General features: G+C 40.2%; 1 long non-coding RNA gene across 1 annotated transcript; it reads left to right on the top strand.

The window, feature by feature from the left end:
* Nucleotides 1–497: 497 nt before the first annotated feature.
* On the top strand, nucleotides 498–11,678 carry LOC125036533. Its single transcript, XR_007115901.1, has 2 exons — nucleotides 498–769; nucleotides 11,431–11,678. It is a non-coding gene; the product is annotated as an uncharacterized LOC125036533 (long non-coding RNA).
* Nucleotides 11,679–12,723: the final 1,045 nt, after the last annotated feature.

The following is a 12,723-nucleotide window of genomic DNA, read 5'->3' as shown; positions in this document are numbered from 1 at the left end:
AAGTTAAATAACCCATGATGCAATACATTGTCTATGGGTTATGGGTTGGTGTGTGGCTATGGGTAAGGTAGGTATGCGGGTATGGGGTATGGGGTATGGGTATGGGAATGGGGTAGGGTATAGGTAAGGGGTTTTAAGCATCGTAGTAAACGGCCAACTCGCTCTTGAGAATTTAACCTAGCACGTTACCGGCTCGCGTAATGTTTCAACCTACTCATTTTTTTAAATTTATTTTTTTCCCCATCTACCTTTCCAATCGTATTTAATTCGCAATCGACGAAAGTTCTTCTCTGTGTGTTTTTTTACATTGTATTATCATTTCAGTCTGAATGCGGTAATAAAAATGAGCTTTTCTTCCCATTCAGTTGTGACTTTAGGAGCGCTTTGTGGCCGGGTCATCCGCCAAATAAAGGGTACTTGGCATCTCGTGGGCTCTCATACCCAAGATCTCCGTCGCTGTGATGGAGGCTTGAGCTGGTAGTGCACTTGTTGCTGTGGCTGTGTCATGTGGCGGACAGCGATCCTGCCCGTCTAGCTATACCCAGTTTCAGAAACATATACCCATATCCATCCCACTTTAAACCTCACCCCCCTGGAAAAGGAACATTCAATGCGTGTTTTGAAAGATGTGTAAAAAGGTTTTGAGAACGAGGTGTTGAACTCCGCTCGTGGAGTATGTCAGCTCTCATGCACACTCGGGAAAAAGGCTAATGTTTTGATCTCAGTGCAAGGGATGCTGCATCGCCCCGCCTCGAAGGATTCTCGGCAGGTAAGCTACGCGCCAGTTGAGAAAGAATGCACCAGCAGATCGTTGCGATTTTTTTTGTTTTTTTTTGCTTTACAACGCGCGCTATTCTGCGAAACGTATTTCATTCCTCTAACGTCCCTTACGTTGTTTAGAATAAAAAGAAAAGGAATTTCCCTCATTCAAGAAAAAAACATAATAAAAGATAAAAAGATAAAACAAAACCAAAAACGCATCGTAAGACTCCTCCAAACACAACAGTATATTCTTTATCTTCGTACCAAAAAAAATGTGCGCTTCTAAGCTCTTGAGGGAAGGTGCATTCCACAGCCAAACGGAGAATGGGTTTCCTGCTGTCACGCTGACCTCTGGTCCTTCGAGCTGACTGACGCTGAGAGTGATTTTCGCGTCGGGTTTTGTTCTATAATGTACTGTTAGCGAGTGACTGCAGAAGTGGCGGGGTTCATATATGGAGTTGTGGTCGTGTATGGATTTTTAGAAGCGGAGGGATTCGTAAATTCTTTCTTAAATGGGTGGGTTATTAATAGTCGTTGGATTGTTAGAAGTGGATATTTGGGCTTTTAGAAGTGGAGCGGTTTATAAATTATATTAAAAAATATATATATATATTGGATTGACTATAAGAAATGGAGGTGTTCGTAAGTGGATTTATAAGTGGACGAATAAATTGGATTGGTGTAAATGAATGGACTTCTGTAAAGTGGAGATGATCATAAATGAATCGGCAGGTGGCTAGAGACATGAAATGAATTATTATCATAGTTGGATTGATTTGTAACTGCATTTGTAAGAGGATAAATACGTAGATATAACTATTTTACAGATCTATATTTGAGCACATATGAATTATACAAATGCATAAATTTTATATGGACTTCCAGCCACGTTTTTTCTGTTATTATTGCTGTCACCTCTACCTGCCAAATAAAACGAACAAATAAATAAAACAAGTGTTTGTTTCGCAAAGACCAGTTGAATCAGTGCATATGCCACATTACGTCATACATGTCATGCACTCCCCTCCTCTTCTCTAGAATGTTAGTGATAAATCCACTTTCAGGTTTCTTTGAGCATTGGGAGAGATGCCTTTCTTTGGCTTTACATGTCTGTGTGATGTTTGATGAATATATTGCAGAATTATTGTCATTATTGATGTTATTACTATTTTTTTTTATTGGTGTTGTTATTATGAATAATATTGTTATTATTATTGTTTTTGCATCATTATCATTACTATCATCATCTTCATTATCTTCACAAACTTTTCTCTCCTTAGAATATGAACAATAAAAAGGTTAAAAAAGTTGATCCACAGTGTAAATAACTACTGTACATATGCATGTACACAGATATTCAGTATAGGTGCACACGTGTACTTCCACTCATGCATATACATACATGCATACACACACATACTATTTCTCTCTCTCTCTCCCTCTCCCTCTCTCCTCTCTCCTCTCTTCCCCCTCCCTCCCTCCCTCTCTCCACACACACACACACATATATGTGTTTATGTATGTATTTATTTATTTATGTATATATGTAAATGTATATTTACTGTGCATACATAAAATTATCTTCTGTCTGTATGTGATATCCAACCAATTTTGAATTCAATCGATCTTTTCATTTCCTCTCCTCACCTTCCAAATGAAGTTCCCTTATTTTGGTGTTCAGTTTAACCAGGATTCTGACCCAGAGGTTTTCAGCATTTTTTCGGCTTAATACCAGCGGGGTCTGAAGAGCTTTTAACGGAACCCTCATGAGTATAGTGGGGTAATGCATTAAGTCGATATAAAGTGGTATTGCAATGGATATTTCCAACTGTTCAAATGCTAATGACTTTATTAAGCATTAAGAATAGCGTGTAATTTACTACACATATTGAGGTGAAAGTGCAGTTATGTTATTACCACTGAACCTTTGTGTGAAGGCTGTGACTGTTTGGTGCAAAGAGGTTTCTCAATTCGAGGGGTTGTATAAAGCACACACGAAGGTCGTACCCCACGTTAAGTCGTGCTCAGTACATAGTTTTAATTGTCAATAGCGTTGAAAATCCTTGTTTACGTGCGGCATAAGCACTAAGGATTATCAATAAAGAGTTCAGAGTTACATCACCTGATTTATTCATTTATTTATTTATTGTAATTACTGTTGGATTTGGGTTGTGTAATGATTGGTGTGCTTTTGGAGAGTTATGTGTCCCCGTTTGGTGCCAAAGTTGCTGTTTGAACGTGAACATCACATGGCTCCGTCGTACATACACTCTCACTTTCTCACACTCTCTGAACGCATAACGTTTTTTATTGTACATTATCGTCTGCTCCACACACACACACATACACACACACACACACACACACACACACACACACACACACACACACACACACACACACACACACACACACAAACTAAGAGAATGAACCTCTTAGCGCCTGTCTTCCATTTTCTATTAATTTCCCTTTGTTCTTTTCGTAGAATGGATGCAATAGAAGTTTACACAGGAAGGAGATTTCACTGCAGCGTAAGAAGTGATCCAAAGTCTATTCTATTGTTATTTTATGTGTATTATTGTAATGAATGGAATTTAGCTATATTTTAACTGTCATTCATACTATCGTTATGAACTCTTCATCATTGACATATTTGAGGCTTTTGGAATTCTTATTCATATATTTTTTTTTAAAGGAAAGAAAAGAATTGAAGTGAAAGCTAACGGAGTAAGGCGAAGCAGAATGGAAATAAAAAAAAACGAAAATAAACAAAACAAAAAAGAATGAATGACAGAAAGAAAGAAAGAAATAGACAAACAGACAACAAAATAGACAAAAGGAAAAATGAAAAGAAAAATGAGGAAGTAATAAAACTACACATCAATCAGCGAAAGGCAGTTTAATGTTACACATTTGCTTAATACTATTGAGTAAAGAAACGTTCCATTTCCTGTGCTTATATGCTCCTCTTTGGCAGGTAGGGGGCAGGGGGCAGGGGCATGGGTTCAGGACAAGGGAGAAGGGGGGAGACGGGAAGATGGAGTGGAGAGGAGACTTACGTGGAACTTAAGGGGAAACTTACGTGGAACTTAAGGGGAAACTTACGTGAAAACTTAAAGGGAAACTTAGACTTACGAGGAGATGCAGGGGAGTAGAGATTCGGCTGAAGACAGGGACTTAGGCGAAAGGGAAAGGGTAGGGGGAACCCTGGGGTACGTAGGGGGGGGGGGGTACAGGGAGCAGTAGTGAAAAGGGCAGGGGTGAGAGAACTTAGAGCGTGACACACGAACGGAAGTGGGTGGTGGGTACGTGAAGCCTTGGGTGGGGAGATGTGGTTTTATGGCGTGGGTTATTGTGTCTTTGGGGGAAGGGGAGAGGGAATGAATGAGGGAGATGGAAAGGGAAAGGGAGTAAGAGAGGGAGAGGGAAAGGGAGTAAGAGAGAGAGGGAATGAATGAGGGAGATGAAAAGGGAAAGGGAGTATAAGAGAGAGGGAATGAATGAGGGAGATGGAAAGGGAAAGGGAGTAAGAGAGGGAGAGAGAACGAATGAGGGAGATGGAAAGGGAGTAAGAGAGGGAGAGGGAAAGGGAGTAAGAGAGAGAGGGAATGAATGAGGGAGATGAAAAGGGAAAGGGAGTATACGAGAGAGGGAATGAATGAGGGAGATGGAAAGGGAAAGGGAGTAAGAGAGGGAGAGAGAACGAATGAGGGAGATGGAAAGGGAAGGAATAAGAGAGGGAGAGGGAAAGGGAGTAAGAGAGAGAGTGAATGAATGAGGGAGATGAAAAGGGAAAGGGAGTATAAGAGAGAGGGAATGAATGAGGGAGATGAAAAGGGAAAGGGAGTAAGAGAGGAGAGGGAATGAATGAGGGAGATGGAAAGGGAAAGGGAGTAAGAGAGGGAGAGAGAACGAATGAGGGAGATGGAAAGGGAAGGAGTAAGAGAGGGAGAGGGAATGCATGAGGGAGATGGAAAGGGAAAGGGAGTAAGAGAGAGAGGGAATGAATGAGGGAGATGGAAGGGGAAGGGAGTAAGAGAGGGAGAGGGAATGAATGAGGGAGATGGAAAGGGAAAGGGAGTAAGAGAGAGGGATGAATGAGGGAAAGGGAAAGGAGGTGAGAAACGGAGTGAGAGAGAAAGAAATTGATATGGAATGGGAGAAAGAATGAATGAGTGATATGGAAAGGAAAAGGGAGTAAGAGAGAGGGGGATAGAGAGATGGTAAGCGAAAGGGAGAGAGGGAGAGAAGTAAGGGGAGAGTGAATGAATGAGGGAGATGGATAGGGAAAGGGAAAGAGAGGAGCTGGGAGGAGAGAGGGAACGAGAGAGAATGAATGAGGGAGATGGAAAGGGAAAGGGAGCAAGAGAGAGAGGCATTAAGAGAGGGAAGGGGAGGAGATAGAGGAAAAGGGAAAGGTAATTGAGACAGTGAATGGGAGAGGGAGAAGTGATGTAGAGGGAGTGAGAGAGCGGAGTGAAAATAGGAGAGGGAGTGAGATAATGGGAGAATAAAGGAGGAGGGGGAAAGGAGAAGACAGACTAGTGAAGGAAGGAATGAAGGAAGCGCCAAAGGATGTGAAAGGAAGAGAGAGAATTGGGCGGAAGAAGGAAGAGAAAGGAAGTGGTAGAGGAAGAGGAGGGTATAGGATGGAGGCTTAGAAGGAGTCTCGAAAGAAGAAGAATTAAAAGGAGGAGGTGGAGAAGAAGGAAGAGGAGAAAAGCAGTAAGAGGAGGAGGAGGAGGAAGAGGAAAAGCAAGGAATCGAAGAGAAAAAATACGAGGAGGAAAAAAGATGAAAAGAGAAGATAGAAAGAGACAAAGAAACAAGAAGAAAAGTATACACAACACAAAGAACTGAAAGAGAGAGAGAGAGAGAGACCAGACAGACATACAGAAAGAGAGGGGGAGAGAGAAAGAGAATGATTGACAGAAAGACAGACAGAGAAACATACAGACTATAAAAAAAACGAGAGAACTCAAGAAAGCAAAAGAGAGGGGAGAGGCACGCTTACAAACCAGTCCAGATTGATTAGCCCGAAAGCCATTGTTCAGCTGATGAGGCATGAGATCGGTCTTGCGCCTGCCTTTCTTCCTTTGTTTTCCCTTTTCTCATTATCTTTATCGATTCGTTTATCTTCTCCTTTGATTGGGCGATGAAAATGCGTCTAGGGATGAGGCCTGTTGTTGGGAGGGGGGGGGGGGGGTATGTAGGGATAAGGGAGTTGGAGGGAGGAAGGGAGAAAGAGGGAGGGAAAGAGAGAGAAAGAAGGAAAGAGAGATAGACAGATAAATACTCACACACAAATAGAAAGATAGATAATTAGATAGATAGGAAGAGAGATAGATAGCTAAATAGAGATAAATTCCAATAAAAAAAAGACCCAACGCCACTAATTACAAACCTCGAAACCTCACGAGGTTGGTTTATACCACAAACACCACTATACCTCCTTAACCCTCCTAAGTTTACAACTAACCTCTCCCACATTCCTTCCTCACTTCACTCACGCTAATCACATTAAGATCGCAAATGAGACTCACACTGATACCAGGCACTTGTAGGATACTGTCACACTTAACGAGATAGGAGGATGCGCTGTACAGAGACTTTCACTCTTCTGTGTGTGTGTGGTTTTGCTGCGTGACTGTAGTGTATGTTATATTATATATTTATGTATGTATTCATATATACATATTGATTTCTCCGTCTAGCTGACTATCTTTCTTTCTGTCTGCCTGTCTATCTGTCTTTTTGTCTATCTGTTTTTGTGTTTATACACATAAACTCGAGGAAAGATAGATAAATAGGTAGATAGATAGGTAAATAGATAAAGTGATTTAGATAGAGATAAAGATAGACAGATATATAGATAGAGTTGGAGCTAGAGATAAAAACAGGAAGACAGAGAAGCAGAGAGAGAAAGGGCGGGAGGGAGGGAGGGAGAGAGAGAGGGGGGGGGGAGATGAATAGAGGGAGATGGAGACATTAAAGTTGTTCTCGCTTGCAAATGGAATCACGTTTCATTACGCTGTTCGAAGCAATTATATATTTGTTAATGCTGATATCACTGCTCAGTTGTCACGCTTGTATTTGCAAGGCTATAATTTCTAATACCATTATAATCTACTTGATACCAAAGTCTTTATCATCAAGCCTAAAGTTGTTTATCAATAATAGGGGTGGGGGGGGGATATGAACAAATTATAAAAAAAAAAAAAAAAAAATCTCCTTTTCCTCTTTCTTTTGTGCTCGTTACCCCTAGGTCAACCACACGGAGACTCGCACCCACAATTCGAAATATGATACGCTTGTTATCCCTGGGAAGCTCGAGACGTGTTTTTATTCATCCCTTGAAGTTATCTTTTGTTATTAAACTCTAACCTCGCTAACATAACTTGCTGTACGTGATTGTAAAGCTATTTTTAAAAGATTGTTATTGACAATAATCCATCAGCACTCTGAGCAATTGGACAATTTAAAACGGTGATTTACACTCTGTAATTCCTGTCATGGTATTTCACTTCAACTTTTAACCTCATAAATTGCAACCAATTTAGTAAACCGTTCTTTGTTTCATGATCTTACTGATAATATGAGACAGTGATTATATAAAAGGCAATTGCTTAATGACCCTGTGACGTTTTCTTTGCTTATATGCGTTTCCTTAGAATTTCGTTCGGTACGTTTAGTGTTATGAATTATGGTTCTGGTTAACGGGGTCGTCGTTTTATGAGCGTTAATTTTTTTTTTTTTTTCATTCGTCCTTTTTTATTAGCCAATAATTTCTGTATTGGTTATCATTACAATTGCTTGTTTATCATATCCATATGGTGAGTTTTAATTATACAAATTATAAATCGCATAACTCGAGTCTCGTTCGCTCGTTAGACAAAGGTCAAATGTTTATTTTTATTTGACTTATTACCGTTTTTTTTTTTTGTTTTTTTTATCAGTGAATAACCAATTTATGAAGATAGTAATTCTAACTTCATCAACGAAACGTTATCATCAATACCCCTGAAATGACCATAGCCATTACCAGTGTTCGCTTGTTTATCGCTCTTCGCTGACTCCTTGGTTTGCAAATGACAGAGTTATTTTAGCTGAAGGCGTCGCGGGGAGTGATGATGGCGCTTCTATTACGGTTATTGCTCTTAAGCGTTGTTTGTTGCATAATCTTGGGAATGCGGAGGGCAGGAGGCTGCGGCAGATGCTGGTGGGAGTGTGGAAGGCGAAATATCATGATGTGTATATATCTGTGTGTGTGTGTGTGTGTATATATATATATATATATATATATGTATGTGTGTGTGTGTGTGTGTGTGTGTGTGTGTGTGTGTGTGTGTGTGTGTGTGTGTGTGTGTGTGTGTGTGTGTGTGTGTGTGTGTGTGTGTGTTTGTGTGTGTGTGTGTGTACGTGCGTATGTGTGTGTGTGTGTGTGTGTGTGTGTGTGTGTGTGTGTGTGTGTGTGTGTGTGTGTGTGTGTGTGTGTACATATTACATGCATGCATACATAAATAAACCTCCATCCTTCTTCTTTTCTCCCCATCTTTCCTTCACCTTCTCATTTCCTCCCCTTCCCTCCTACTTTCCCATCTCTCTCCTTTTCATCCCCTCCCTCCCCATTCCCACCTCCTCCCCTTCTCCCTCTTCCTTCCCCTTCCCCTCTTCGTCTCTTCTTAACCTTCCACCCCTTCTCGTATCCTCCCAGTTGCCTCTCCTCCTCTTCTTTCCTCTCCCTCTGCTCCTCCTCTCTCCTCTCCTTCCCTTTCCCCTCTTCGCCCTCCCTCCTTGTGTGCTGTAACTCTCCCTACTCCCTCTTCCTTCCACTCTCCCTTTCCTTCTTCTCCTCTTCTTTTCCTCCCCTTCCCCTCTCCCCCCTTCACTCTTTCTCTTCTCCCTACCTCTTTCCGTCCCTCCCCCCTTCTTCTCTCCCTTGCTATTTCTCTCCACCCCCTTCCCTTCCCCCTTCCCTTCTTCTCTTCCCCCTGGCCCTGCCCCCGCTCCATCTCCTCTATATCTCTCCTTCTCCCCACCTTCCCCTTCCTTCCCCTGTCCCTCCCCCCACCTTTTCTTCTTTCTGCCACTCCTCCTTACTTCCTCCCCCTTCTCTTCTTCTCCTCTCCTTCTCCCTCCCTCCCTCTCTTCTCTTCTTCTCTTCTCTCTGTCACTGCCCCCCTCCTTCTCTCCTTCTCTTCTCCCTGTCCCTCTCCCTCCTCCTCATCCTCCCTTTCCCGAGCACGGGGTGTTATAACAGCTCGTAAACGTTTGCAAACGATTTCCCTATCAGCTGTACCGGTCTTCCCCAAGCACACGAGCAGGAACGGTGCTCGCCTTGCTTGGCCTTGCTTGTTTTGCTTGATTTCTCTGCTTAGTTACCTTCTCTCTCTCTCTTTCTCTCTCTCTCTCTCTCTCTCTCTCTCTCTCTCTGTCTCTCTCCTCCCTCTCTCTCTCTCTCTCTCTCTCTTGTCTCTCCCTCTCTCTCTCTCTCTCTCTCTCTCTCTCTCTCTCTCTCTCTCTCTCTCTCTCTCTCTCTCTCTTTCACTCTTTTTTATTTTTCTTGATTTCTGTGTGCGTTTGTTTGGTTCGTCTTTGTGTTTCTCTGCATGTCTGACTGAACAAAAATTCTGTGTGCTTTTGGTCGTTTTTTTTTTATCCCTTTTCCTTCCTTGCTTGATTTTGTGTTTGTTTTTACTCTTTCTCAACCTATTTCCTTAATTTATTCATTTCGTGCTTGCTTCAGATTTTTTTTCATTGCTTTCTCCATTGCTTGTTTGTTGTTTTGCCTTTTCTCCCCTGCTTCCTTCGTTGCTTGATTTTTTATTAGTTTGCTTGCCTTCTTGCTTCGTCGCCTTGCTCACTCGCTGTCTTGCTTGCTTGCTTGCTTGTCCGGACCACACAGAATTGCTTTATCAGATGAGGTCTCTGGCCCCATCTGCTTCCCAATCTCCATGACTGTGTTTGCCTGCATGACCACAGACTGTGCTTGCGAACTTTTTGCGTGCTTGCGTATGACTGCTTGCCTTCCTGACTAATTGCCTGCTTGGCCAAAGGGAGAAGGAGATAATGGTTTATCTGTCTTTTTTATTTCATTTTTTGTTGTTATTTTTTGTTGTTATTTTTATGTGTTCGTCGATCTGTAATATATTTATTTTTTGTTTGTGTTTTTGCTTTGAATAAGGTGAAAGATGTAGAATCACGAATAAAGAATAATGATTAGAAGAGAAGAGAAAGAGAAAGAAGAGGGGATTTAGAAAGGAAAGAGAGAATTGTATATGAATGGGAAAAGGAACAGAAAATAAAGAAAAATGGGACAAAAAAAAAGGTGATTTGAAAGAGAAAGAGGTAAAATAATCGAAGAAATTTGATTTTAATCAATTTTAATTAATTTGGAAGAAAAATGTATTAATAGGAAGTTTTGAATAAATTAGAAAAAAAAAATGTAAAAAATATAAGAAAAGGGCTAGAGGGAGGAAAAAAAAATACGTAGGAAAATGTATAATTACTAAAGATAAAGAGAAGGGTATCTATAAGAATGCAAATAAAAAAAGAAAATATATAATGAAAGGTGAAAGTTATTTTGTTTTCGTCATCTTTAATTTTTCAATTTTTCATGCCGTTACATATTAACTCAATTACATGTCAGTCAATATAATGAGCCTTTTTATATAACATATGCTTCTCTTTTCCTCTAATCTGTTTCTGTAATTTACTGTCGTGTCTTGCGTCTCGTTTATCTTTTTTTATCTCTCATTTTCTCTCTCTCTATCTATCTATCTTTCTCTCTTTCTCTCTCCTTCTTTCTCTCTCTCTCTCTTGCTCCCTCTCTCTCTTATCTATCTCTCTCTCTATCTATCTATCTCTTTCTCTCTTTATCTCTCTCCCCCCCCCTCTCTCTCTCTCTCTCTTTCTCTCTCCCCTCCCCCCCAATATCTCTCTCTCTCTTTCTCTCTCTTTTTCTCTCTTTTTCTCTCTCGCCCCCTCTCTTCCCCCCCCCCTCTCTCTCTCTCTGCCTCAGTCCCCATCCTTCTCATTTTTATCATTATTTATTTATTCATCAATTTGTTTCTTTATCCATTCATTTATCTCATCCTGTCCCTCTCATTCTCTCCTCATTCTAGCTCTATTCCATTTCATTCCTTTTTATAATCATCCAGTTAATGATCCATCCATTTTGACGTCAAACGGTCAATATTTTCTATTGGATACGACAAAAATTGATCATTCCATCACAAAGATAATAAGATTATTGACTTTTACGATTGCTGCAGTGGTTATGTTGATTACCATCCATTCCTCTGGTTAATTTGGATATTTATATATATATATACATTTTTTTCTTGCCTTCAAATAATTATCTTAATGAGGGAAATTTTGTTGTTGATATATTTTTTGAGAGAAATTTCGATTTTTTTTTTTTTTGAAAATTAATTCCCCGCACCCTTCTCCCTCTCCCTCTCTCTCTCTCTCTCTCTCTCTCTCTCTCTCTCTCTCTCTCTCTCTCTCTCTCTCTCTCTCTCTCTCTCTCTCTCTCTCTCTCTCTCTCTCTCTCTCTCTCTCTCTCTCTCTTCTCTCTCTCTCTTCTTTCTTTTTTAAGCTTCCATAATTATCTTCGCGTGGGAAAAATTTTATCTTCATTTTTTTTTCTTTCTTTTCGTTTTTCAGGCTGCAGGCGAAATTTTACCCTCGACATCAGCTGATTACTGACCTCCTTCGGCATCCAGATCACGTCTTCATGATTGCTTGCCGTCTGCAACATCCGCTACGTTAAAGAATTGCAGAAAAATGGTATGACGAGAGAGAGAGAGATAGAGAGAAAGAGAAGGAGAGAGAGAGAAAGAAGGAGAGAGGAAGAGACAAAGAGCAAGAGAGGGTAAGAATCTCGGTGATTACTGGCGGAAAATAGAGAGAAAGAGAGAAAAGGAGAAAGTGAAGGAAAGAGGAAGCGAGAAAAAAAATAAGAAAGAGAAGGATAAGAATCTCGATGATTAGTGTGAAATAAAGAGGAAGAGGAAGAAGGAGAAAGAGAAAGAAGATAGAAAGAGCAAAAAGGAGTAAAATAGAGAGTGTAAGAATCTCGCTAATTACAAGTGTAAAATTTTCCTTTGGCGATTATTACTCAAGCGGTTTTGCATCTTGTGACGAGTGAATGAGGAATCTCATTTGCATATTAAGATGAGATGCACTATACCATGTGCGTCTACCGTGTGATATACTCCAGTGGCTTGTACAAGTGTCGTGTGCTGCAATATTCTGTGCAATATTGAATCTGTCATTCTAGAAAAAAAGAGAGAAAGAAAGGAATGAGTAAATAGATAGAAAAATAATTCTACATTTTGAAATTGAAAGGAAAGAAAGAGAAAATAATTCTACATTTTGAGATTGAAAAAAAAAAAAGATAAAGAATAAAATATATATACCTTTTTTCATAATATTCCGAGTGCATTCATTCTTAATCAGTTTGGTGGCTGTAAACTATGATTTGCAAATGAACTCGCCTTCAATTAATGAGATGAGTGATTAGTGGTTTAATTGCATCTTTAACGAGTGCATTAATACATGATTGATGGTGAAGATAGCTCGCAAGAACAAATGCTTGAGTGATTTAGAATCTTAACCGAAGATTGGTAATGTCTCCCCTCCCCCCCTCATTAAATACCTTCCAATCAGTCATTCGAAAACAATAAGTCGCTTTACGATTGATTTCAACCAATCAGTGAATCAATAAAACAAAAATAAACAATCGTTCTGTGATTAGTTTCTTCCAATCCATGAGTCGACAAACATATTGAAAATAAATAATAATAATAAATAAAAAAGATAGTAATAATTGAATAGTAATAATTCCGTTCATTGTACGATTGGTAACCCATCCCTCGTTTACGAATCGGCAATATGTAAACAACGTCGACGTAAACAACTGCTCCCAAGTCCTCCTGACGAGAGACACACAGAAAG

Source organism: Penaeus chinensis, chromosome 21, assembly GCF_019202785.1.
Source record: "Penaeus chinensis breed Huanghai No. 1 chromosome 21, ASM1920278v2, whole genome shotgun sequence".
Classification (NCBI taxonomy): Eukaryota; Metazoa; Arthropoda; class Malacostraca; order Decapoda; family Penaeidae; genus Penaeus; species Penaeus chinensis.
This window is presented reverse-complemented; position numbering and strand designations above follow the sequence as displayed.